The following is a 27,030-nucleotide window of genomic DNA, read 5'->3' as shown; positions in this document are numbered from 1 at the left end:
AGATGGAAAGCCCATGTGTATCTGATATCCAGAACTGTCACTTTGGTTATCACTTGTGTATCATTATTCGTCTCTGAAGGAAGTCAGGACAGGAATTCAAAAATGGCAGGAACATGAAGACAGGAGCTAATGCAGAGGCCGTAGAGGAGCAACGCTTACAGGCTTACACAGCCTGATTTCTTATAGAGCCCAGGACCACCAGCCCAGGAATGGCACCACCCACAAAGGGCGTGGCCCTCTCCCGTGGAACACTGATTAAGAAAATGTCCTACAGCTCATTCTAATGGAGGTATTTTCTCAGGTGAAGTTCCCTTCTTTCAGATGACTCTAGCCTGTGTCAAGTTGGTATAAGACTAGCCAGTGCTGAGCAGTGGTGGCGCACACCTTTAATCCCAGCACCTGGGAGGCAGAGGCAGGTGGATTTCTGAGTTTGAGGCCAGCCTGGCCTACAGAGTGAGTTCCAGGACAGCCAGGGCTATACAGAGAAACCCTGTCATGAAAAACCAAAATAAATAAATAAATAAATAAATAAATAAATAAATAAATAAATAAATAAAATTTAAAAAAGGACTAGCAGCATAGTTTAAACTCCAGAAAATAGTTTCTGTCTCAGCAAGACAGCTGGAATGCCACTTTAAATGTTGCACAGTGTTTTCATTTGGGGTTAGGGTTGGTTATTGTTTTAGACAAAGTCTCATATAGCCCAGAATGGCCTCAAACTTACTCTGTAGCCAAGGCTGCTGCTGATTTTTTCTTGATGTTCCCCATTGTATCCACTTTGTACAGGAATTGGGAGCGTGTACCACATGCCTGGTTTATATGATTCTCAGGATGAACCCAAGGCTTTGGGAAATCATTTTGATAACTGGGTTTCATCCTTAGCTTGGTGGTGCTATGGGTCTTTCCTTTGTTTGTTTTTCCAATTTGCCAGGAGCACTCCCTTCTTTTTGCAGAATCCTCATTACCCTCCTGTGTGGAGGGCAGGGTGGGGCTGAGCTCCATCACTGGTGTGTGCCATACCTTGTATCTTTCAGTGTCACTGGACCATCAGCTGTCAGCAGATGTGAGTTGTTGATAAAGGCAGTTACAAATTCTGCTGATGATTCTTCTCTTCCTCTTGGAGAGTGCTCTGTCCTTCATTGCTACTGAGTTGCATTCTGGTGTCTCCTGAGTGAAAGATCAACAAAATATGCTTTTTTTTCCTGTTTTTTTTTCTCTTCCTCCTTTCCTTTCCTTTCCTTTCCTTTCCTTTCCTTTCCTTTCCTTTCCTTTCCTTTCCTTTCTTTTCCTTTCCTTTCCTTTCCTTTCCTTCCTGTCTGTCTGTCTTTCTTTCCTTCTTTCTTTCTTCCTCTCTTTCTTTCTTTCTTTCTTTCTTTCTTCCTTTCTCTCTTTCTTTTTACCATCTACAAGTGTTACCCCTTCCTTGCAACTGGCCACCTGAGCCATCTGAAGAGAGTATCACACAAATATTAATTAATTTTCAGGTAGGTCTTTTAAGAGCTCTTTATACTCACAGTATGTTTCTCTTTGTTAGAACATCTTCATATCTTTCCTCAATAGAATTAATTTTTCATTTTTGTCATACATTCTCAACTTCATTATCTTCAATATACTCAGACATTATATATTTTATCATAGTTCTGTAAATAAAACTGGATTCTCTTACTGGTTTTGTTTCCACTTTGTTTTGAAAAACAATCTTTACTAGGTTTAGATCAGAGGCCAGAGAGGTCTTAGGAAAATTTGTGTATTTTTCACTCTCTAATTTATAGATTTTTGCCTGTTTCCATAGCTATGTTTGATGACTTTTTAATAAAATGTTATTTTTATTTTTTTAGGTGTGTGAATGATTTGCCTACCTGTATATTTAAACATCATTGTGTACCTGGTACCATCAAAGGGCAGACATGGGAAGGGGTGAGATTTGATCTCTAAGAACTAGAGTTACAGGCAGTCATTGGCCACCCATGCAAATGCTTGAAATTGAAGCTGTGTTCTCTGGAAGAACAGCCAGGGCAATTAATTACTGAGCCATCTCTTCAGCCCTATGCTTAGTGATTTTTACATCAGTAACAGATCTTGGCCTTCTTTTAATTCTCCTCTAGAGAACTGCTTCTGCCAAGAACTTCTGGAAAGCATCTTCTTGGTGGTCTTGGTAGGTTAACCCCTCTTAGATCTCAGGCACATAAACCTGAAGACAACTGGGACCACTTTCCATTGGGCCACTTTCCACTTTCTACTTTTCCAATCACAAGACCACCAGAACCATCATCCACTTTTCCAATCACAGGGTAAGATGATTCCACCAAGAATCCTGGGAAATCCAGAGCAGCCTGAACTTGCCTTATCTAGTGAGGCAGTGTGTCTGAGCACAGAGGACTACAGGCCTGCTCAGCAGGGCTCATGAGGATCTCTTCATGCCTGTCAGAAGTAGGTAATAGTGAGGGGGGGTTGTCACCTCATGATTGGGAAACAGCAACATCTGCCCATTCTTTCTTGGTTTGTACAGTTTCTCTAAGAAAATTATGCTTGTTTTTGTAACTTCCCTTTTAAATGTACATGCATGTGTATATGAAACTGTGTGCATGTATTATTTAATCAATATGGATGTCCCTGACTATGACTGATAACACCAATAGAGACATCTATGCCTTCATTTCAGTCTTAAAAACAAACTGTCAAAAGGAAATGGTGAATGTGAACTGGAGGCTTGTAGATTAAGACTTCTATGCAGATAATTCTGATAAGTAAAATAAGCCAGACACAAAAAGCCAAGTGTAGGACCATCTCTCACCCAGATGTACTGTAAAAGTGTTGATCCCATAGATTTCATGAGTACGTATGAGTTAGCAGAGCCTGGGAAAAGGAGGAATGAGAAGAAAAGAATGGGAAAAAGTGAATCCACAGATAAGAGTCACAGATAGGTGACTACTGTATTATAGGATGACTGCAGAAGCAATAATATAATACATACTTCAAACAGCTTAATAAAAGGAATTCCAGTGCTTTCCTTATAAAGAAGTGAGCTCAACCTAATTTAAATTTACATAAACTTTATTGAAATATCACATACTATCACAATAATATACAGGATCTCTAGGTTTTGTCATAGGAGTTAAAATAATTTTTAAATGATTTTTATCAGATTGATGAAGTTTCATCCCATGCCTAATTTTTCAAAAGACTTATTATAAATTTGTATTAAACTTTATCAAATGATCTTATCCTACATTTATTAATGCAATAATGTATTTTTCTTTCATTTAATAATGTGGTAAATCATATTAACAGATTCTCTGGTGTCATGTCTGTCATTAAATTTACAAATTAAATAAGGAGGTCCTGGGAATCTGCTTTCAGATAGGAGGCTAATGATAAGTTCTTTGTGAGTAGAACAATCCTTCAGGACAACTAGGCAACTTTTCTAAAAATATACAAAGGAAAAAGAAGAAAAATCAACTTAGGACTTGAGGGGACCAAATGCTTGAGCATTTGAAAGCAGAGCTCAATCAGCCTTGTTTCCAGGAAGAGAAATACACACTTTTGACACACATACCTGGCAGAGGACCACTGATAAGCATCAGAGGAAACAGCAGAGAGTTGGGCAATCTTGCAGGTCTGGGTGGATAAAATTTAAAGAAAAATAAAGACTGGATAAATGGATTGACAAAGATAAACTAGGCAAATACCAGACAAGAGAAGGCAGATAGCCTTGTATCAGATATCAACACCTATCATAAGATACGGTAATTAAGAGAATGTAGTATTGGCACAGAAGTTGACAAACACACAAATAGAATAAATAGAAAACCTGGAAGTGGCCCAACATGTACATAGTTACTTGGCTTGTTATAGAAATGCAAAAATGCTGTCACAAAAGGCACATTACTCGTTTCAATAAGTTATTCAGGATATATATATATATATATGCGTGTGTGTGTGTGTGTGTGTATAAAGACAAATTTGACATGGATTGTAGATTTAAGTATGCATGATAAAACAATTAAAATAATGTTTCTAGAATAAAGGAGTATGTTTTTATGATGTTAAAACATATCAAACTTTTAAAATAGAATATTAACACCACTAATTCCAATGTGAAAAAGATTGATAAGTTTGACTGTTAAAATTAACAGCAGGGAGGGTACACATATGAATTCACAGTATTTGAGACAGCATGCACAAGACTTGTATAGATTCATTCCAGGCAAAACTCCAAGTTGGAAAGGAGAGGTTGGAGTGAAGTTCCACCCCTACTTAAAAAGTTATAGGCATTTAATACCCACTGAGAGAGGGGGGGTTCTCTAAGGGTATGGCCCCTAATACCCATGCAAGAGTATATGGGTAGCACAAACTCCTCCTCCAAGATCTACCACTCTCCCTCTCTATTCAACTTTCTGATCTCTCTCTCTCTCTCTCTCTCTCTCTCTCTCTCTCTCTCTCTCTCTCTCTCTGTCTGTCTGTCTATCTGTCTCTCTCTCTCTCCCTCCCTCTCATACACACAGACACACAGACACACACACACACAGGCTATGCTCATACTCAAACAGACACACTTATGCACACATAAAGGGTAAAATGAAAAAGAACAAGAATGCCCAATCTTGAAGTGGATGTAAAGTAACTCAAGTCTCATGCACAGTAGAAGAGGATGTGGGAAGTGTGACTTTTCTGGAAAAAAAAAAGACTATTGGGAAGGATCTACTAAACTGAATTATTACTTAGACTATGAATCATAACTTCTACTCCTAGATACACAACCAAAATAAGTGCATGCCTGCACTGAAATAAGCATACACAAGAGAAAGTACTAAACACACGAAAATAATCCCATTTCCAAAAATGACCAAATGGAGAAATAAATCATAGCATTACAGAACAGGGATGAAGTAACAATTTATATGACACTACAAGGTGACTTGTATGCACAAAATGAAAAAAGGATTCTCATCTTCTCCCTGGTTTCCTGCAAGTGAAGTGAAGTGAACTCACACTGGACTCATCATTCTTGGTAGGTTTCTTCTCCATTATTTAACTCCTAGAAGTTGCCAGCTCCTAGCTCACAGTCAAGAGGGCCTTCCTGACTGGGAACTGCTTAACATGAGATCTTGTCTCTTAACAGGTAAAACCCTACTCATTCCAAGTGCATAATCCTTTAACAATTTACAGCTTCCTCATTGATTGGCCCAGAGACATTATGGCTGGGGGCGGGGAAGGGAGGAAGATGTTCTAGAACATTAACTGGGGATGCTGCACATGCTCTTGAGGCCTCCAGACTCCATAGCCAGACATTCTGGAAAGAAAAAAAGAATCTCTGACATGTCCACAAATCTGACTAAGCCATTTTCTCAGTAAGCACAGCTGCTCTCCATTTGGTTAATGATAGCCCATCTCAAATTTGGTGTATGCAAACAAAAGAGCCAGAAGGCCCAGCTCAGCAGAGCTTGCCTAGGGAGGCATCTGAGCAGGCTGCCATGCAATCCCTGATGGAAGCAGAATTGTATGTCCTGCATCTGGTGCAACAAGGCTAGACTGTCAGGTGAGTGACAGGCGTGGGTACCAGGTCATACTTAGCCTGCCAGCTTTTGGTAGTGGACAGGATAGCAGAGGGCTTACAGGATGACACAAATGGCCATGACAGCAGCAAATGCCAAAGCCGGAGCAGAAAGGAAGAAAGAAGCACCAGAGAAAGACTGTAGATCCTCAGTGCCAAGGCAAATTGTCACTATAGGTAATATCCTTGGGCATCCTTGTGCTACTTCCTCACTTAAAGTCAAACCACTATCAATATACCCTATAATGTCTACTTGGAAAAAATGCTGACTCTCTCTAAAATCTATTAGTCTTTGCCCCCATGAAGCTTTCTTTGAATCATTTAGACCTCTGACCTTGTCTATCTTGTCAGCCATTCTACCTCATCAGTAAGTTGTAAAAGCATAAAACAACTGGAGGAGCCATTCCCCCCAAACACCTTTCCTACAGTGGAAGTGTCCATCATTGCCCTCTGATTCTAGGCAGCAGACTGTGATCTGGAATTTTTAATTTCTCTCAGGGATGAGGGCAGATTAGCCTCCCATCTCTTAGCCAAAGTATTTCACTGACAACCACTGAGAATAGTCAGCGTGGTGCAATCTCTGGAAGTTAATCCTCTGCGAGACTCCAATATGTCCATTGAAGTGACCTCAGACATTTCTTGATTAAATAAGTCAGGTAGCTCTTTGAAAAGGAGATTATTTCTGGTGTGTCACATTTCACGCAAAAGATGAGACATAAACTCTCTTTGATGAAGTGGTGACTTGGAAATATCTATAAAGAACTACTTTTCTGGAAGTAGTTTCCCATTGTACATGCCACAGGTCCAAAGTCCATCAGTGTTTGAGCATACCTTCCAGCCACTCAAGGCACTTGCTAGTTCGCTGTACACTTGCAACTCCATTGTACTCAATATTCTGTTGTGCCCTTTGCTGTTTAGTTCATACCATATCTTTTACCTGAAGAAATACTTCTTCTCATTTGTCTATGACCATGCTATTCCTATGGCTGACGATCCATGTCAAGGACAGCTCCTGCCACCTTTCAAAATAGCAATATCTCTCACTCTTCCTCCAACTTCAATATCTCAATAGTCACCCTTTAAACTCTCCAACATAAATAATAGCAGAAAATATAATAAAACCTGATGATGCTCAATATCAATTACCTGTCAGATACAATAGTAACTACTTAACATTCTTTGATTAATTTAATTAACAATGTTCATGTTTTCTCTTTTCCTTATCTATGATGGTATTCTGTAATATAAATTATCGTTCTCGTCTAGAGTCCTTAGCATTTAGATAAATAAATGTTCATTGAGTATTAATGAGTTGATGTGTGAACCTATGAATGAATGAATGAATGAATGAAATAAAATAACCTGATTGTAGGCAGAATCCCTGTAGACCAAGAGGCTGAGTTCCTGGGATTGTATGCATATTATTTGAGACTCTTCCCACTCTATATACCAGATTCCAGAGCATTACCCAACAAATCACAAAACCAACAGCTCTAATGTATGAACAGATAGTATGCAGCAAAACAAAGAAGATAGCTATCATTCAGTTCTCTGTATTAAACTCTTAACCAAATAAGAAAATAGGGTGATAAGTTTCTACCTTCCCTTCCTTCCATGCTCCTCTGTAAGAGCACCCAGAATCTTTATGCTTCTGTGTCTCCTGGCAAGTGGTAAACTAATTCAAATAAACATGGGTATAAATGTGTCCTCTGCCAAGGGTTCTTACATTTGCATCAATGTTTGATTCAAATAAACTAAAGGAGTGACTTTAAACATCAGTGATGCAAGAAGAGAGTATAACCAGAATTATTGTGTGTCTCCCCTCTGTCCAATGTTCATATATTATACGAATTAGTTAGCAAAAAAGTCATAGTAATTATGTTAATATTGATTATTATATCAATATTGATAGTGGTTATTATTGATATTATAATGTCTTCCAGGTATTTTCTAACAATTTTATAAGGATTATCTTACTTAATGTTCCCATCAGAACTATGAAAAATGGTATAGCTTAAAAAATGAGAAAGTAGCTATAGAGACTTTTCATTTATTCAAGATGTAAAGCTAGTAAGGAGTACAGTAGAAATAAAACCTAATCCTTACAAGTGTAGTAGATTTTCAAATTTACATGAAACAAAACTGGTCACTTAAGTACAAAAGCTAGAATTTTACACTTGACAGCATTATTCCAAATAACATACTAAATGTTTCTTCGATTGTAATGGCTTACATTAGCAAAGGTGTTCTTTATGAGGTTAGCAACCCACAATATATGTGTTGCCAAATAAGAACATGTCTGAGGATGAAATCAAAGTCCTCCAGCAGTAGTTTGTTGCCCTTCCCTAGCTGCTCTCCCTGTCCGTGGTGCTGAAGCTAACACCTGAAGGTCTGGCATAAACAGAAGCACGGATAGTAACATGGAATTAGATGGAGGGTCTTAAGTACAACTCCGAGCCTCGCCCTTGATATTCAGCCACATCTTTTACAAATACTCCATCTTTATTACAGAATCTCTCCATTCTCTCAATAACCTTCAAATTCAAGGAAGTAAAATAAAGATATAACTTTTCAATTTCATAATGACAAAAGTTCTGTTACTTGGGAATATATCTAAAATAAGGAAGCTGGAAAGATTTTATTTGATAAACAGTAACATAGAACCAAACAAAGCTCAAATAAAAAGGAAGCTAAACCTCCAAGTGAGTTTCAAGCCACAGTACTGGCCAATAGAGAGTACTGAGACCAGAGCAGAAAATACAGTCTGGAGACAGAGTATGTCTTTATATCTGACACTGAATTGATTTTTCAAGCCATAAAAATGTTAGTTAAGGAAACACTGACATGGACTAGGGTAGGGAAAGGGGGTGGGGGCCTTGGAAAATAGCAAGTGCAATTTCAGTCTTATGAGAAATGGAATTAAAGTTAAGAGAAGGAAGGCAATCTATTGTTGTCCAGAAACTGGCAAACAGAACGGCCACTGCATCATTATAGTGGCAAGGACCTGCTGTGTTCATTTGTCTCGGAGCTGTCTGACCTAGGAGCTGGGTGATTTATCTACTCTCCACAGCTTCAGCTGGCCCAGGCCAAGAGTATAACTTGTAGAAAAGGGTGAGGGTGGGGGTGGTGACACCCAAACACCAAGTCAATGAACTCCATATGTCTTCTATTAGAGGCTATGCCCATAAATCAGCAAACCTCTCACATTCATTTCACACATACTATAAACAAATCTCTGAGCTAGAAAGCTTCTGGTCATACAAAGATTGAAAAGGGCAGAGCCATTGGCCTTGAGAAGCTTACAATTTGGTAGCAAATATTAAGCACAGGGAGAAAAAAATGGCAATATATGCTAGACCATGGCTAGACACAAGAGCTATCATAACATGGAGGATCATTGACTTCCCTTGTCAGGAAGGATCTGAAAGCAGGTAGCACTGTAATTGAATTTCAACAACAGGTAAGACACAGACAGAAAAAAAATGAATGTGAACACTCCAAGACAATAAAGCAGTCAGCAAAGTTTGAGAGACAGAAGTGAGGCAATTAAGTTTTCATGACAGTGATATTGCTGGTTCAAAACTGGACCCCAGACTCAGAATATGGGTACAAAGTTAACAATCTGTGATCTATCAACATATACCAGGAGTTGAGTCAGCAAAGTGGACCAGGCTCTGTACATCAGGACTGACGGAGTGAACAGTTTCCAGTATCAATACGAAATTTCTGAATTTGTTTGAACAACTGGATTCTTCCTCTCTCTAAGGTAGAAAGAAACATCCAGATTGAGTATTCCTTCACCTTCTGATTCACCTGCCATCTACAAAGTTTACCTGCATAGCACTGTTTCCTCAAATGATCCAGGACTCATCCCAGCAAACAAGCACATCGGATAGGAATTAGAAGTTCAACAAAGAAGATGCTGCCTGCTATCTTAGATTCAATGGCCCCACTGATAAACTTGCCATCACAAACATACCATCTTACCTCCATAATAGATCAAACTGTCTCACAGAGAAGACTTGACAATGTGTCAATTTACACTGGGAAGCAGATTAAAAGGGGAAGGAAGGGAAAGTTCAAGGAAGAAAACCTTCTGTTTAGTTACTTTTCTATTGCTATGATAAAACAACTCATAAAATAAAGCATTCAATTTGCCTTATGGTTTCAGAGGGTTAGAGTCCATGTTGGAGAAATCAAATGGCTGAGAGCTTACACCTTGATCCACAAATATGAGAAACAGAAAGAGACTGGGAATCATGTGAATCTTTTGAAGCCTTGTCCCAGTGACATACTTCCTCCAACAAAACCACACTTCCTAATCCTTCTCAAACAGTTCTACTGAGAACCAGTAATCTTATGGCCATTCTCATTCATTCTATCACATCTCCTACTTCTAATCTAGATATATTTATGATTTTAATTATGGAAGGACATTAGGAAATGAACTCAAGATGAAAATTAAGATGATGTAGCTCAGAGCATAAAGTTTTGCAATAAACATTTTATTGGCTTACAAGAAAACACCCTGAATAGATGAAGGGTGAGTCAGGAGCATAAATGTCCTTTGTTAATGAAAACCTCCCTGCTAGAGAGGTACTAATCCACCTTGGAGAAAGGCCAAAGAGGAGTGTTTCCTCTGTCAGACAGAACAAAAATAAACAAAAGCAAATAAAAAAGGTAACTGCCAATTCTATGCCTTTTCCACTTGAGAAAATTCTAGAGAGAAAAAAAAACAGAACATGAACTTTACTCAAGATAACATGTTGTCTTAACACACTATTGGAAATACATTGTGAAACACAGTGGTAGGCCTCATAGTTTGTAGTTGCTGAAGCATTTGTGTGTAAGTCACCCAAGTATGTCATCACACATGATCCTCTGACTATAGGATTCCCTCACAACTTAGATTCTGGTCCCTTTCTCCTTCAACTAGATTCTGTCTTTGCAGCTTACATCTCTTCCTTCCTGATGATGGTGCTCCCCTGAAGTGTATCACTTTTTTATTGCTTTCTAGTATTAAATTCAATCTCAGGAACACAAACACAGAACTGAATTTCACGACTCCTTCCCATAATTACTAGCCTGCCAATGGGGCAAACTATTTAAGAACTCCCACACCATTCCCAGTGAAATACAACTATCTATACCATCTCGCTTTATATAAAAAAAACCTAAGGTGATCTAAGGAAGCCTTGAATCCTGTAAAGACTTAGAAATTGGTCATCTATAAGATAAATACATGGAATTCTCCCACCTGCACTGAAACTTCTTGGAGCCCATTCTCTGTGTCTCTTCCCTTTCCTTTTACTCCAAACACAGTATCTCTCTTCATCCATCCTTGACCTTCACCTTGTAACAAACTAAACAACCCTAAAACAACCACAACAATTATTGTTTACTTAGGACATGGATTCAATGGAGGCTTTGGTTGGTATAACTTTAAAATACACTATTTCTACCCAATACCACATTTCTAAGCATTGTAATTAAGCATTGAATCCATACTTTACATGTTCAAATCCCACATTTACCAGTTATTGTTCTTAGTTGTTAGGTAAATTACTTGAACTTTCTATGCTTCCATGTCCTCAACAGTGATTTTAGCAAGAATACCTACATGATAACATTTTTATAAGTTTTATATTTAAAAATCTGTATCGATTAGACAAGAAAAATATTAAATGTGTATTTTGTTTCCTTTCATAAGGCATGAGTAGTAACAAGAACTCAATAACACAGCAAATATTCAATAATTAATTAGAAGTCTATATGCCTTGGTAATTGGGGATATGGAAAGAATATAGAAAGTATATATTCACATTTATTGGGATCTCATGAAGAATATAGGCAAATAAATGAGAAATTATAGTGGTCGTAAGTGGCTTGCTCAGAGAAAATGGAGGACGATACCAAGGAAACACACATACAGGACAATTTGAAAATTGTGAGATCATATAAGCAAACAGGTTATAGTGTTTTGAGTTTTGTTACCTTCCAAATTTCTATGTTGAAATTCTGACTCCTAATACATTGGAACATGACTATATTGGACATGGGCTCTTGATGAGATAATTAAGTTAAAACAAGATTAGATGTACATAATTCTAATATTACCAGTCCTTGTAAGAAGAGGTAATTAGGACACAGAATATAGATACAATCAAAAGACAATATAGAGATGCCTATGCAACCAAACCAAAACAAAAAGCATGTACTACTACATGTTAATAATCATAACATGTAGGAGGATGAACAAGAGAAATGCTGCTAGCATAAGGTTACAAAATAAAGTAGCCAAAAAAGTAAAATTCTATCTCAAAAAAAGAAAAGCAAGAACAGAAAAATGGTTCAGTGTGTGAAGGCACAAATTGCCAAAACTGAAGATGTGAGTTCAGTTCCCAGAACTCATGTGGTAGAAGAAAAGAATGCTGGCAAAATGCTCTCTGTCCTCTACATATGTACCATGGATCATGCTGGCACACACACACACACACACACACATACACACACACAAACATATGTAAAAAGTAAAACTGAAAAACAATAACAGCAAAGGCCATCTATAAGCCAAAGGAAGAGGTCTCAGAATAATCCAAACCTGCTGATAACTTCACATCAGACTTTTGTCTTCTAGAAGTACAAGAATGTGGGTCACCAACCTGCTTTTAGTTTGCCACAGCAGGTTTGACAAAGGAATATAAGAGGTGGGGCAATAGGGGACTTCAGAGAGCTCTGATCATGTATGTGATATGGGCATATGTGAATAGACAATTTAGGCAGGAGTAGAAAGCAAGAGGCTGGTAGATAAGGGTTAGCGCCACTCTTGATAAGACTATACAGTTCATATACCCCATATTCTTGGGGAGCACATCCATGCATATTAACTTCTCTTGTCTTTACAACAGCCATGAGGTGATGGAACATTTGCTTCATAAATGATCCTTGGTTTGTTGTGATCTAAAGAAAAGCCCAGAGAGATAACTTCCCATGGTGAAATTATATTAGTATTCAACATCTTTTTTTCCTGAGACAGGGTTTCTCTGTGTAGCCCTGGCTGTCCTAGAACTCACTCTGTAGACCAGGCTGGCCTCCAACTCAGAAATCTGTCTGCCTCTCTCTCTCCCAAGTGCTGGGATTAAGTGCAGGCATATATCACCACTGCCTGGCTTAGTACTCAACATCTTAGTAAAGAAACAACATGACTCTTATCTTCAGACTGGTACTGAACAAAGTTTTGATTATTGATGTCACCATATGAAATATTTGTGTTCCCAGTGTAAAAGGTAAGCATGAAAACAAACAAACAAAACAAATCAAAACAAATAGAACTTACCATTCAGAAAAACTAGTGAGAACCAAATAATAACTGATTCAAAAATAAAAAAACACAGGTTAAATGATTGTTATAACCACATTAAGACACAGGGAGAATGATCCCTATAAACCCATTTAGTCAAGTTAACAGATAAGAGAGAGGACAGCAGCGAGACGTGTTTGGGGGAGATTGTGGATAGAAGGTGAACTTAGTGAAACCTACAAGGATGGAGGGGGTAAATTATGACTCAAATAATTTCACTTTAACCTCAAAGTCCTTAAATGTCATTAGTAGTGATCTATTCAGTCTATTCTGCACATCAGATACATCTTCCTTAAGGTATGGGGTATAAGTCTGACTATGAATGCTCTCAAATGAGCCTAGGCAAAATTACCAAAGAGTCAAACTCTTTCTTGGAGGCTGAGAATAGGTATTTTTCTGTTCTCCACCACCAAACTCTCTCCTCCACTAAACTTTACAGTACACAAGTGCTTCAGTAACACATCCATACTTGCTCCCCAGAAAAGACCAAGACAGCTAGCCTTGCTTAGCATAGCTTTACTTCTTCCTATTAGATGAGCAAACTAAAATCAGAAAAGCTTACTACTTGTCCCTAATAAGGTTTCCAGGTGATTCATTTGGTGACAGGAGGCATTTGGCTTTCTGTGCCTACCCTCACACACATCTACACACTTGATGGACAACTGGCCTCCAACAATGCTATTTCAGAACAGGCCAAGGTGTTCTTTATAGGGCTGTGAAAACAACAATTACTCCTCTGAGAAAGAATGAGGGCTCAGAACAACAATTGCATTAGCTTCACCAAAACAAGGAGTAGCAGAGAGATAAATGATAGTGTTATCCAGGAGGGGAGCCATGCTTTTCTCTAAAACTTGTTAGGAGAAATATCAGAGTCCCCATGAAGTTTCCATCAGTGTGTTTGTTGTACATACCTGTGTACATGTGAGGTGCCACAGAGTGTCACATCCATGGGAAATGTCAAAGGGCATCTGATTTTGAACAAGTTCTAAGCTACACTAGTGGCTACACCTGGTTAGACAGCAAAAGTAGAGTATTTAGGGTCATGGCATCATTATATAGAATCCCTGGAAAAGACTGCTAACCATAGAAGAAAAGTTCCCCTGGGGACTTCTGTGCAGGAAGATATCTTCCAACCACACTGCAGTGTTTCAACTCCCACAGACTGCTGAACTATTCCAGATATTCCACAATATTGGCACATTAATATATATTATTGTATATATCAATATATTGATACATTTGTGTATATATATATATATATATATATATATATTAATGTATACAATTGAGTTTTGTTCTGATGTTACTTTTAAGATTGCCAAGAAATCAACATTCCTTCTTCACTTTTAAGTCTTGAGGCCAACAGACTAGCATTCTCCAATCCTCAGCACAGGGCAACACCCATCAAAAAGTTCCTTGTTGATACATGAGTACATGAGAGAACAATTCTCTTTTGCTTCAACAACATAACACATGATACTGCCAGGAGAAAAATCTCTATTTATGTGGATTTTCAAGGCAAATGTCCAAGGTCCAGTGTTGCTACAAAGCTCCTTTTTATATACTGCATCCCTGATTACTTGACCATATTGAATCTATTATGTTCATTAATACAGCATGCAATTTGCCTTCTAAAGTGTGAAAAAATGTCTGTGATGATTCAAAAATTCCAAACATGAAGGACTGGAAGGAGAACTATTTTGTTAGGGGCCAGATGTTAGTGGTAAGAAAAAAGAATGTAAGAGTCTACTTGAGTACTCACTCTGCACATATCCCTACTCCATTCACCTTGGTGTTGCTGAACAAAGGCAACTAAGAGACTTGTGGGAAAGAAGAGGTATCTTTCCTGATACAACACTCCCTCAGTCACAAACAGAGGCTAGATAATTACAGACATTTGCCCCTAAACCACAACTCTTGATTTCAAAGCCACATTGCAAATTAAGCCTCTGACTGAAGCACCAAGATACCATCAGGCATCTAACATCCACAGAGAAGATCTTGAAATACCCATTTATATACCCTATTGATAGATGAGGAAGGGAACTTTTGTGGCTTCTCTCATAGGAGATACTTTCAAGACATTGTCTCCTTGCCAGACCCCATAGACACATTCATGTTCCATCCTGATTTTGAAGAAACTGGTCAAGTCCCGTCAATCCTGATTCCACTTCAGCATGTTCACCCAAAGAGAGTAAAAGGCAATACATCTTTTACATTGTCTATAATGTTATTATTTATAGGTTAACTATAAACTGGCAAAATTTTAAATTAATAATGTTCATTGTAAGAAAAAACTAATCACAATAACATAAATACTAGCGAATATGTCTGCTCTGGTGAATTCACAGAGGCACCAGTCAGAATACCCATAGCAACTTTAGACTCGAGTTGATTATATCAGAACACTATTGAAAAACATATAGATAATATCTTAAAATGAAGAGAAACTTACTTTTCATGACCTGTACTATTGTTTGAAATTTTGCCTTGAGCATGCATTGCCTTTCCAAACCTAAAATAAACAAGTAAGACTACTAATGGTTTAATGGTGGAGTTACTTCTCTTTAAGAGTCACCAAAGCCCCATCTTTCAGCTAAAGATTTACTCTAGCCCGGGGTTCCAAAATCCAAGGATTTAGCTTTATCCCTCACCTCAGCTTCCCCCTAACTTGTACTTGTAGTCCATAAATGCAGATTCTCTCTTCCTCATTTCCCTGTCTTTGTCTGTTAATGCCATGGTAAACATTACTGCTCTTCTAATCCCCATACATGAAATGAATCCTGTCTGGTCATGGTGTATAATTCTTTCCACACAACATTGGATACAACCTGCTAACCTTTTACCAAAGCTTTTGCTACTATATGACCAGTTCACCTGTGTTTTCATGAGATATCACCTAGTTTTTGTATTAGGGCAATGCCAACTTCATAGAATCATCCAGGAAGTGTTTCTTCTGTTTCTATATCTCTAGGTGAGTTGTGAAAAATTGGCATCACTCAGTGCTTAACCATTGGAGCCTGCTGTTTTCTTTTATGTGTTTTGAAAGAATATTTACATATTCTTCAACTTATTTAATAGGTACATAGAATTATTTGCCTTTGTGAAACCTTGGTATTTCACATCTGTAAAGGAAGCTAACACATGCCCAATTTCAGGCATGGGTTACATCTTTGGAATAGTTGGCAGTGAAGTGCCATAGATCCCTAAACATATCAGACTGTTTCCACTGCTCTTAGTTAACCTCCAAAACTTTACATTAAGAGTTTATTGCAAAAGATAGCCCATACTTGATTATTAGAACATGAAGAAATCAAGCTGTTACTTTCCTAGAAGCTGTCCCTATTGTCTAGCTTTCATTGTACTAGAAGGTACTATGCACACTACCAAAGGAGAAAAGTAAGCATCAATTATACCCACTTTGGCCCTGGTAAAAACAATAGTGACTCACATGACAGAACATAGTCACTCATAAAATAGTGTCCCAATTACCATGGGACTAACCAAGCAGGTTTTGATTGTATTTCAGTCAGGCTCCATGAGATGAAACCTATACCTAGCACCATGATCAGCCTAAGAATGTATAGCCAAGTAGGCAATAGCCCTTAAAAGAGAACCTACTACTACTAATTCTGCAAAATAGGCACAGTATCAAACTTAATCTTAATGGCCTACCACTATACCTATAGATAAGCAGATCAACACTCATCTGAGAAACATATTTTCAATAGATGGTGATTAACACAAAGACCCACAGTTGGACAAGGTTCAGAGAATAAAAGACTATGGATTGTTCAACCCAAAATTGAACATATGTACTGCACTCTGTCCTTCCAAGGCTCAGAGATCATTGCAGAAGAGGCATTGGACTCTTGACTAAAAGGTAGTAGATGCTTTATCACAAGGAAGCAATGTCTTCCAAACACAGCAGGGTACTTGCACATATGAATTCACAGCTGTCACAACATGTAAAACACATGTGCTAGCCTAAGCCACATCAAATCCAAGCATAAAAATGGAAGTAGGACACAAAATCCTACCCATGAAGCTATTATCAACTGTTACCTTCTGGGAAATGGAAAAAGACCGTTTTAGAGGGTAGCCCCTGGTAAGCCAACTATTCTTTAGTAGAAGATGAAAAATGTGAGATTATGGGCAGGACAACTTGGTCTTGATGTTTGTTTATTTCTTTTTCTTGAAGGACACAAATTTTGGAAGAGGAGGGGATCTGGAAAGAGTTATGGAGGTGAATAAAATCAAGATACATAGGGACTCTCAAAGAACTAATTAAAATTGATCCATTTAATCAATGTTATATGTGTGGGAATAGTGTTTTACCAAGTGTTACTGTATCTTTTAAATGTTTACAGAATTAGAACTAGAGATTTGACTCAAGATGATTAAATGTAAGTACCACTCTTGCAGAGGACCTGAGTTTGGTTCCCAAAAGCCATGTTGGAATAGGAGATGGCTCATAGCCTCCTGTAATTCTAGCTCCAGTCGGTTTCAGCACCTCCAGGTTCCAAGAGCATCTACACTCATATCCAGATTCACAGAAATATCCACATTCACATAATTTTATAAATGTTGACAGAATCAAAGGTGAACACCCTCTTTTGATTTTAGTTTTGATAAATTTCCCTCCTCCCTCTCTCTCTCTATCTCTTCCTCTCTTTCTCTCTCTCTCCCTCCTTCTTACTTCCCTCCCTCCCACTTTTGAGATAGGCTTAAACAGATGCTTATCAATTTGATTGACATTTTCAAGAAACAAGTGTTAGGTTTCATGCTCTTCTCTGTTGTGTTCCTGTCTTTAATTCCATTGTTTTCTGCTTTAGGTTTTATGAATTATTTTATTATGCCTAAATTGGGTTTTGATTGTTCTTCTTTCTATGGTTTCATAAGATAGAAGTCTGCACTATCAATTAAAGATGTGTGTGTGTGTGTGTGTGTGTGTGTGTGTGTGTGTGTGTGTGTGTGCTATAAATTTCTCTTCAGGCACTCTTCTAGTACAGCCTACATATCTAGTGAGGTATATTTTTCATCTTCATTTATCTCAAAACAATTTTAAGTGCTCTTGAGATTTCTTCCACTCATTGGTTATTTAGTGATGTTTTGCTTAATTCTCCAGTATTTGAGTATTTTTCATCTACTTTCCTATTATGAATATCTAGTTTTAATTGTGTTATTATCCAAGAACATATTTGATGTAAGTTCTATTGTTTTAAATTTGTTAAGATGGGTTTTGTAGCCCAAAGGTACTCTATTTTATAATTCTCCATGTGAGTTTGAGGAAAACGTGGATTCTATTGCTATTGGATGGACTCTTCTATAAATGTCAATTTGAACCAGTTGATTGACGGTGCTTTTCCAATTATACCCTTACTAATTTTCAGCCTGCTTGATCTTCCAATTACTGTGAGGTATTAAAGTCTTCAGCTACAGTAATGGACTTAGCCACTTTTTCTTAAAGTTCTATTAGTTTTGCCTCGTGTATATTGGCACTCTTCTGCTACTTGCACAGACATTAAATATTCTTATGTCTCCTTGAAACAAAAGACACCTTTATAACATTCTCCTATACGCCTAATATTTTTCCTTGTTTTATAGTCTACTTTGGAATTACCATAGTGTATCTAGTTGTCTGTAATAGATATTAGCATGGTGTGTTTTTCTAACACTTCAGCTTTAATATATATGAATGTCTTTCTTATAAGCAAAACATGGATGACTCTTGTTTATATCCACTCTGAGGAGCTCTGTCTTTCTACTTTTTTTATTTAGACCATTGACATTTAAAGGAATTAGATACAGTTGGATCAACAGTTTGTGTGTAAGTGCTTATTTATGACATATGCACATTGTTTTGTTTGTGTTTTATTTTTTGTCTCCTCTTTTGTGGTCTTTGTTCTGATTTTAAATGAGTTTATTATTTTTCTCAATTTTTTCTCTATTTTTGACATATCCTTTTCTTCAATTGACTAGTACATCATATCAATTTTAAATTTTAGTGTTTAAAATTTTAAGACGTGTGTTTTTGTCAGGGAATGTCCATATTTAAGCCATAGGGCACTACTTCCCAGCTAGGGAAAGTAAGGTTCAAAGCCTATTACCAAAAGAAAACATCAAACATAACCAGTTCTGAAGCCTGCAAGCTACAATTGGTCTGGTTAAACATGCCCAAAGGGGCCATTGTGGCACAAACATTGGAGTAACTAAGTTCCCATCTGTCCATACTCATTGCCAGTCTGTGATTGTATGCTATCTAGTGTTATACTTCTTAGTTCTGATGCCAGTGTGGTTTCTTCTGACTTTTACTGTGTTGCTTTTCAGCACACCCTAAGATGTTCAGGCATGATGTATGGAACAATGTATAATGAAGTAATATGGCCCTCAGTTTGGGATAGCTATGAGCTGCCTATATTTAATGCTTTTTTTTCCTTTTACCAGAGAATTCAAATTCCTCTAGCGTTTTCTAGTTGTCTTCCCCATGTTCTTCACGTTTCCTTTTATACTGGGTCTTAAATGGAGTTCACATCTCCTTCTTTCACCTCTAACCCTAGTTTGGCCTTTTGCTGGAGCTCTGTTGCTATAGTAATAAAATGGGATAGAACATGATAGCGAGGTATCCCATCTTCACTTCAGTCTTCCAAAGTATGTGTCCTGCATTGTGACATTCACAACTTACAATTTTCCTTCTTAGGTGAGACAGGAAGTCGAGAGGTGACTGAAGCTGGACAGATAGTCTCCATCCAGGTAGAGAAATTCATTCCTAAAACCATTGTCTCTCAGAGCTGTGTTTTCTTTAAACAGAAGATACTTTCCCCATTCAGCTGCCAGAGCTACAAGTTTTTACTTGATTCCTCATTTCCCTAGTAGGGTTCACTCAAGTAAATACCTGCCCCCCAAATAGAGACCATCTATCTAAGACTGTGGACTCTGGATCTACAGGAAGCCTCCAGAAATTTATCAAAATTACCAGGTAAGTGACTGCTTCATCCAAGGCCAGAATCACTTCAAACCCAGTGACTTTACTACTATAGCATCTAGCTTTACTTAGCCAAATCTCACTTTATAACTTCCTGGTTTTATTCAGTAGCACTTCTTTTTCTCATGAATCTGTCAGAATCCTCCAATTGAGAGCAACCTGAAAGTTCTATTCAACAGGACAATGTATATTCCCCACTCAACTATGATCTGGCTGAACCCCCACCTGCCTCTGCCTTTACTATGGTCTTTCCTCAAGCCATGTAGCAAGGCTCCATACAGCCAAGCTACCCCATCTTTGAAATAAATGATATGAACCCTAGTGCCAAATGTGTGAGTAAGTTCAAAGATTCTGCTATCTTTTAACAGTTGGCCAATTCCTGTGCTCAAAGGGAAAAAAAATCAATTTTTGGACCAGCTTTGTTCTTGGGGGAAAGAAATCAATCATGGTCGTAGCCAATGATCCCATTACCCTCTGGATGCTGGGTCCCTCCTTCACACCCCCTTTGCATGTCGACATTAGCTGTATTGAACTACATTTCCATAATGTTCCTGTCTGGGTTCAAGATTAAACTACCTTTTACACTTCCCTTCTTAGCATCCTTAGATCCTTATTAGTTGTCTCTGCCCTCCCCCCCCCCCCCCCCCCCAGCCCTAGTAAGTGAAGTAATTAGCTCAGAGAGCACAAGCTCCCTTAATGCCTTCTGAATCCTGCCTTCCAATGCTGATTTCTCTAGGTTCTGAGCTGCAACAGAGTCTCTCTCTCTCAGCTTTTGGTTTAATTATTCTTCAAGGTCATAGCTACACTACCTTTTCCAAGTTCCTTTCTTTCATTGCTTCTGTTTTTGAGCAGATTTTTAAATCACCTTCACAGCTTGGCCAGTTTTGAGTCATTACTAGCTTCAATCCCCTTTTCACACTTGTTACTTGGCCTATTTTTCTCCCCTGCCTTGCCTCATTCTCTGATACTTTGGCAAGATTGTTTCTGATTCTTTCAAACTTATTTGCCAGGTTAGAATTGTTCTGTGTTTTAGTAGCCTGCACCTTTTCTCTGAGATTTGAACTGATCCTGTGTAGTCATGATTTGAGAACTGGACCTTCCTTACTTCTCTGGTTTACAGCACAAACGTGTCTTTTCTTTTCAGCTACTGATTGGAGCTCCATGATGGACAAAATTCTTTTGATACTGGAAATACTCACTTGGTCAGCAGGAGCCCTAAGAACACAGCATCTCAACCTCTGGTCCTTCAACAGCATCCAGCTTTCAGTGTTTCCAATCCATCTACTGATTTATTTCTGTCTTCAGCTTTGGCAGAAACCAGAATCCCAAGGTGAAAATGATAAAACAAATGCAACAATTATCATAATAATGCCACCTCCCACTGGAGAGCATCAAAGGCTTTTCAAGTACTTTCCTATAAATTATCCAATTCAGAAGACATTACATAACAGACCTTTTTTTTTCTTCCTTCTACCTATTATTCTAATTATTTTCTATTTTCTTACAAACTCCTATTGTAATTTCTGTCTTCCCCACTCATCTTGTATTGTCAAGCTGCATCTTAAAGAACTATAGAAGGCACTTTAGAGATGGATCAAGACGCAGGAGGTACTGAACATTGTCAAGTGACAACACAAAGCTGAGCATTCAGTCTAACTCCTGGCTGTGAAGCCAGGATTTACAACCTGGAAAGCACATGGAGGGATGATCAGAAAACCGTATCGGGAGAGAACACGACAGAAATTGGAGAAATGCTACAAGTCACAGACACAGAGAAGACGTAAATACCCCTCAGTAATACCAGGCTCAGAGCAACTTCTCATCTCAGTCCATGTCAAGAAAAATAAGTTTACCCATAAAATAAGCTCCATACAATGGTAGTTGTCAGATTTCCTGGATTCAACTCTCACCTCTACCATTCTCAGCTCTATGACCTTAGAAATGTTTTGTTACCAAACCGACTCAGTTTTTTTTATCTGTAGAATGGAAAAAGCCATGCTATTTCCCTCACAGAGTTCTATAAGGACAGAATGAGTTCATCTTAGTGATATGCTTCAGAGAGTATCTGATACCTGATAAAATACTAGTTAGGAAACCGCTGCTATTATTGCTGTCACTGTTATTATTACTGTTATTGTCTAATGTTACAGGAATTTCTTCAAGAATGTCAGAGATATAAAAGAAAATCCATGAGATAAGGATTGAAATAAATAGAAGTGGATTTTTGAGATGCAAACTTGGCTATCAGAAGCTTCTTCCAAGTAAATAGCTACTGATATCTAATTCTAGAAAATAAGGATAGTCCTAGATGTTGGAGCTTTTGTTATTTAACTTATACATACTGTTTAAAGTGTGGACACCTTGGAAATAAAAAATATTTTAGAACAAAATAGTAAGTGCCAATATCTTAGTTTATTTTCTTGTTGCTGTAATAAAAGACTCTGACCAAAGCAACTTAAGAGTGAAAGGATTGATTTTGGCAGTACATCACGGCAAGGAAGACAAGGCATCAGGAGCTTAAAACAACTAGGTACATCACATCCACAATCAAAAAGCAGACATGGATGGATTGGTGCTCACTTTTTACCTCCCTGTCTCCACTTATATCGTCCAGGATCCCATATAGTGAATAGTGCCACCCACAGTGGGCAAGTTTTCCCTACAGTGATGCTCAGAGACCAGTTTTCCAGGTGATTGTAGATTCTGTCAACTCAGTAATTAGTGTCAACCACCTACAATCTCTTGAAGAAATAAGGAGCAATAAACATATGCTTCCTAGGTGCTATGTGAGATAAACTTCCTACTAACCTAGCCCCAAACCAGAACATGTAATTACATCAATTTTTGATGCTGGATTTCTACATATTCTTCTCCAATTACATTATTAAAAAGGAGGCATTAAGAAAAAAAATCTTCGTGCCAGGATAAAGTATGTGAGAGCTGGAGTTCACTTTGGTGATAGGAGCAAATTATTTCAAGAAGCTAAGCAATAATATCTATTAATTTAGAGTGAAAACTATTTGTCTAAGGAAAGGAAGCCCTGCTTCCAAGATGAGGTAGCAATATGAAAAACCAAATATTTGGCCTTCAAGTTCTCTAGTCTTCATTTCAGCCTATATAGAAAAGGAGATTGAAGCCACATTCCCAGAAATATTATATTTATCGGCGGTGATAAATTTGGCAGAGTCTGAAGGGCTCATCTACACTTACTTTAGCAGCAAAGACTCAGAAAATGGGCAATTGCTTCTTCAACATGATAAAAGCATCCTGGAGTTGAGCAATTGAAGGAAAAAAATGAGACTAGCCTACCAAAGATGAGAACTCTGTGAGCTCATTCATGTTCAGAAAAAGAATCCAAGCGTGGCTAAGAAAGGCAAGCTGACGGGTACTGTGAAAGGAACTGAGTAGACACTGCATACTGTAGATCAGGGAGTGTGCTCCTGGTAAAGTACTGATTCTTTTTTTTCCTTCACTTAGATGACTAGGATCAAACTGCTTTGCTCAGAATTCTACTGGTCTACAGATCCATGTCTGAAGCCTTGGTTCTAATTCCATTTTTGTAAGGTTCAAGAGAACCAACCTGTGGTTGGTTTTGGAGGGGAAGAAAAGAGGTCTTTCAAGCTGTTTTATCCCAACCCACAGAGAAGTTAGATCTAAGGGACTATTTCAATTAGATCTTTACCTCCATGACCTTTTGAGAGACTCAACAAAGCCTAAAAACTGTGATTAAATGGATCTTCCAAACAAGGAAAGGTCTTTGAAGGGCCAGGAAAGACTTATCTATTTACCTACAGGTAAGGCAGGTAGAGAATGAAATGTATGTTATAAAATGGTTTCAAAGTCATTGTGCATCTTTCCCTTCTTCACTATACTGTGAGTAGTTCTGGGATAGATCCCATTTGGTAGACCAGTTGATTATCATCTCCTTCACTGCTGTACTGTACAAACTTGGCTCAACCACATTGCTAACTCAAGCTCTGCGAACTCAAAAAACCTGTTGACAGTACTATTTTCCCTTGTTTATTATTATGTGTTGACATCCAGACACATTCTCAGGCAGGTCCTGAAGACTTCAAATTTTTACAATATTACAATTTCAGCAAGCTGGGTGTTAAAAAATGGAAATTGGACAGACTGTTATCAACTTTAATCGACCATTAGAGCATCGGAGCCTGAAGGCACAGTATTTAACGGTTGGAATGGGGTGGTCAAGTAAAATGCTGTCTCTTTCATTTGGAATCTGGGAATAAAGCCAACCCAGATAAAAAGGGGGAGAAAGCCATTACTCTGACAGCTGTGGCAGAGCACAAGGATCTGTGTTACAAAGGAGGCCAAGATGCAAATATTTCAGTACACTTGGGTAAGGTTTTTCTATTGAATTCCAGTTTCCAGATCTTTGTGCATAATGGAAATAAGTAAGCCCAAACATGAAATGATGTCTGACTACAATGAAATCAATTAGTTAATATAAAAAAAAATAGGTCCTGTGACATCATACTGCATGGCCAGATTTGGCCAACTATGCCATTATCTTTCCATGAAGTCATAGCTATCTTCTTATAGAGCCAAATGTTTTGTTGCCTTGGTTTGGCTTCTTTGCTTCAGCCATCAGGCATGGTCTTCTGTATGCTCATCAGAGAATGATTCTAGAATCACTGTTTTTAATTACGTCTGACATTATTGAGCATTCACCTGTTGGCAGTCATCTTGGAAACTGCCCAAGAAGATAGCTATTTTACTGGAAGGTCAGGATTTCTATTTTCTCTCTCTGTTAGCCACACCCCAGACATCATCTGCTTTGTAAATGTGATTTTGCACATTATAAACTTTCAGAATGTTAAACTGAGAACAATATTTTTTTCTTTAAAACAAAATATATTGTTTATGTAAGAAGTCTAATGACCCATAGCAATCCAATTTACATGTAAAGTACAAGATTTCATATTGAATTAGTTTTATTACTTCACATATGAAAGATATTGAACAGTGGTAGGTATATTGTATTTGTATCAGAAAAAATATGAGGGCAGATTTATTGGGCCATTGCTTAATAACATTAGAATCGATTATCTCAATGAGAAGCAAGAAATCTCTTTGCTATGGGAAGAAAGATCATTTCCACCACAACACTGATGTCCAGTGAACCCTTTCCTATCTCAACTCAACAAAGGTCCTGTAGTTAAAGAGTTAACAGTATTTCCAAGTGATAACACTGACTTTATATCAGCAGTAAGGGAATATTGTTGATTCCCTTGAAATTTACCAACATATTTGATATGGCTGGGAATTATACCAAACTAATAAACTGTAAGGTATTTTATCACTCATTACTTTGTATGCTAATAATTTTGACTCTTTTGGCCTCTCCAAACTTGAGTTTAAAGTCTACCATGTTTTTCTATGTTATAGAAACCTCAGATTTTTTTTTTTTTTTATATTTTAGTTTTACTTTTAAACACTAACCATTAGCGGACCTCTTTACAAAGCAATTTTCTCTTATAAGTTATAAAATATCTGAAATATTTTGGGAGTGAACTGACGTTTTTATTTTAATCAGAAATGTTGCTCTGCAAGTACTGTTATTAAGCATGAAAACATTTTGGATTGCTCTCAATGATCATATCTTCTTTGTGCCATCCCTTTGGCCTTACCTCAGCAAAGTTTCATTTAATATGATGGGAATGGTCCATTTATACTGTTTAAACCAAATAGAGACAAAATGAAATGTTGGTTTAACAAAAATTCAAAATAAAAAAGAATACTTTAAAGGTCAACTTCACATTCCTACTTGCAATAAATAAAATAAATAAATAAATAAATAAATAAATGAAATCTAGATGTTTAAGGGTAAACAGAAGGTAGTTTTATGCATAGTTTATTTAGTTTAACATCATGCTGTCAAATTCCAATTTTTTCCTACAAGTGTCACAATTTCATTTTTTCATTACGGCTACATAAAATTGCATTTCCTTTATCCATTAATATGTTAATTAGCAGCTAGTCTCCTTCTATCTTCTGGCTATTGTGGATAGCTCAGCAATGTACATGGATGCGCATGTACATATTAGGATATATTGACTAAGAGTCTTTTGAATAAATGCCGGGGAGTAGTACAGCTGGGCCATTTGGTGGTTTTAAGTTGTTCATTTATTTAGAATATTGTGCTATCTCCACGGTAGCTGCACAACTTTGTATCCTCCACCTGCAGTAAATAGAGGTTTCCCTTTCATCACATCCCCACTTGTCATTTGGTTGCTTCATGGTAGCCACTCTGACTGGTACATGATGAGATCTGAAAGAGATTTTAACTTGCATTTCTCTGATAGCTAAAGATTTTGAATGACTATTCTTATATATATTGGCCACTTATATTTCTTCTTTTGAGGACTGCCAATTCTTGGGTGGGTTTTCTTTTTTTTTTTTTTTTGGTGTTTACTTCTTGTATTTCTTCATCTAACCTAGATATTAATTCCCTTCTGATGTGCAGTTGACAGCTGATGTTCTGTCAGCTGTCTCCACTCTCGTTAGTGTGTCAGAACCTTTCTAATTTTGCATGATCACATTTGTCAATTCTTGGGATTATATCCTATGCCATTGGAGTATTTTTCCCCAGAAAGCCCCTTGCTTACTCCCAGGTCTCAGTATTTTACATATGTTTCCCCTAGCAGAACTTTCATGTTTATATTAAGGACTTTGATCCATTTTGAATTGGTTTCTATGCAGGATGAGCAATAGGGATCTGTCTTCATTCTGTTATAGGTGGAAACTATGGATACAAGATTCTTGTTTCAGTATCTCAGACATTGAAACTTATTCTCATCTTCTCAAGGGTAAAAAGAGTATTCTTCCCCACCCATATTTGTTCCTTGGAGTAAAAGATGCTTCTCATCTTTCTGAGGTTCAGATGATAGGGTTTTCAGTCAGACTGTATATGCTTTCTATGACCTTTGTCCTACTAGACAGCCAGATACAGTTCAAGCACAACATTTAAGTAAACAAAACTAAATGAAATAGTTAAAATATCTTTACTAGGAAAGGAAAACAGATTAATGAAGGGTAGTATACTGTATGTTTCTTGCCACAATAAACAAATAATACTCACTCTAGGGAAGCCATTCTTAACTGTAAGCC

General features: G+C 37.6%; 1 long non-coding RNA gene across 3 annotated transcripts in view; it reads right to left on the bottom strand.

Annotated features, from left to right (window-relative positions):
• LOC116079964 overlaps positions 1–27,030 on the bottom strand; it is a 55,241-nt gene that overhangs the window by 11,783 nt on the left and 16,428 nt on the right. For 2 of the 3 annotated variants that reach the window (XR_004114253.1, XR_004114254.1), the window contains exons 2-4: positions 3,557–3,618; positions 2,795–2,856; positions 1,021–1,167 (exon numbers count right to left, since the gene is read on the bottom strand). This is a non-coding gene — a long non-coding RNA (uncharacterized LOC116079964). Of the gene's footprint in view, positions 1–1,020; positions 1,168–2,794; positions 2,857–3,556; positions 3,619–21,098; positions 21,206–27,030 lie in introns of those variants that run through there. The other variant, XR_004114255.1, reaches the window with a different exon arrangement.

The sequence above is a fragment of the Mastomys coucha genome, unplaced genomic scaffold (genome assembly GCF_008632895.1).
Source record: "Mastomys coucha isolate ucsf_1 unplaced genomic scaffold, UCSF_Mcou_1 pScaffold6, whole genome shotgun sequence".
NCBI classification, from domain to species: Eukaryota; Metazoa; Chordata; class Mammalia; order Rodentia; family Muridae; genus Mastomys; species Mastomys coucha.
The sequence above is the reverse complement of the archived record's forward strand: the minus strand, read 5'-3'. Positions and strand labels throughout refer to the sequence as shown.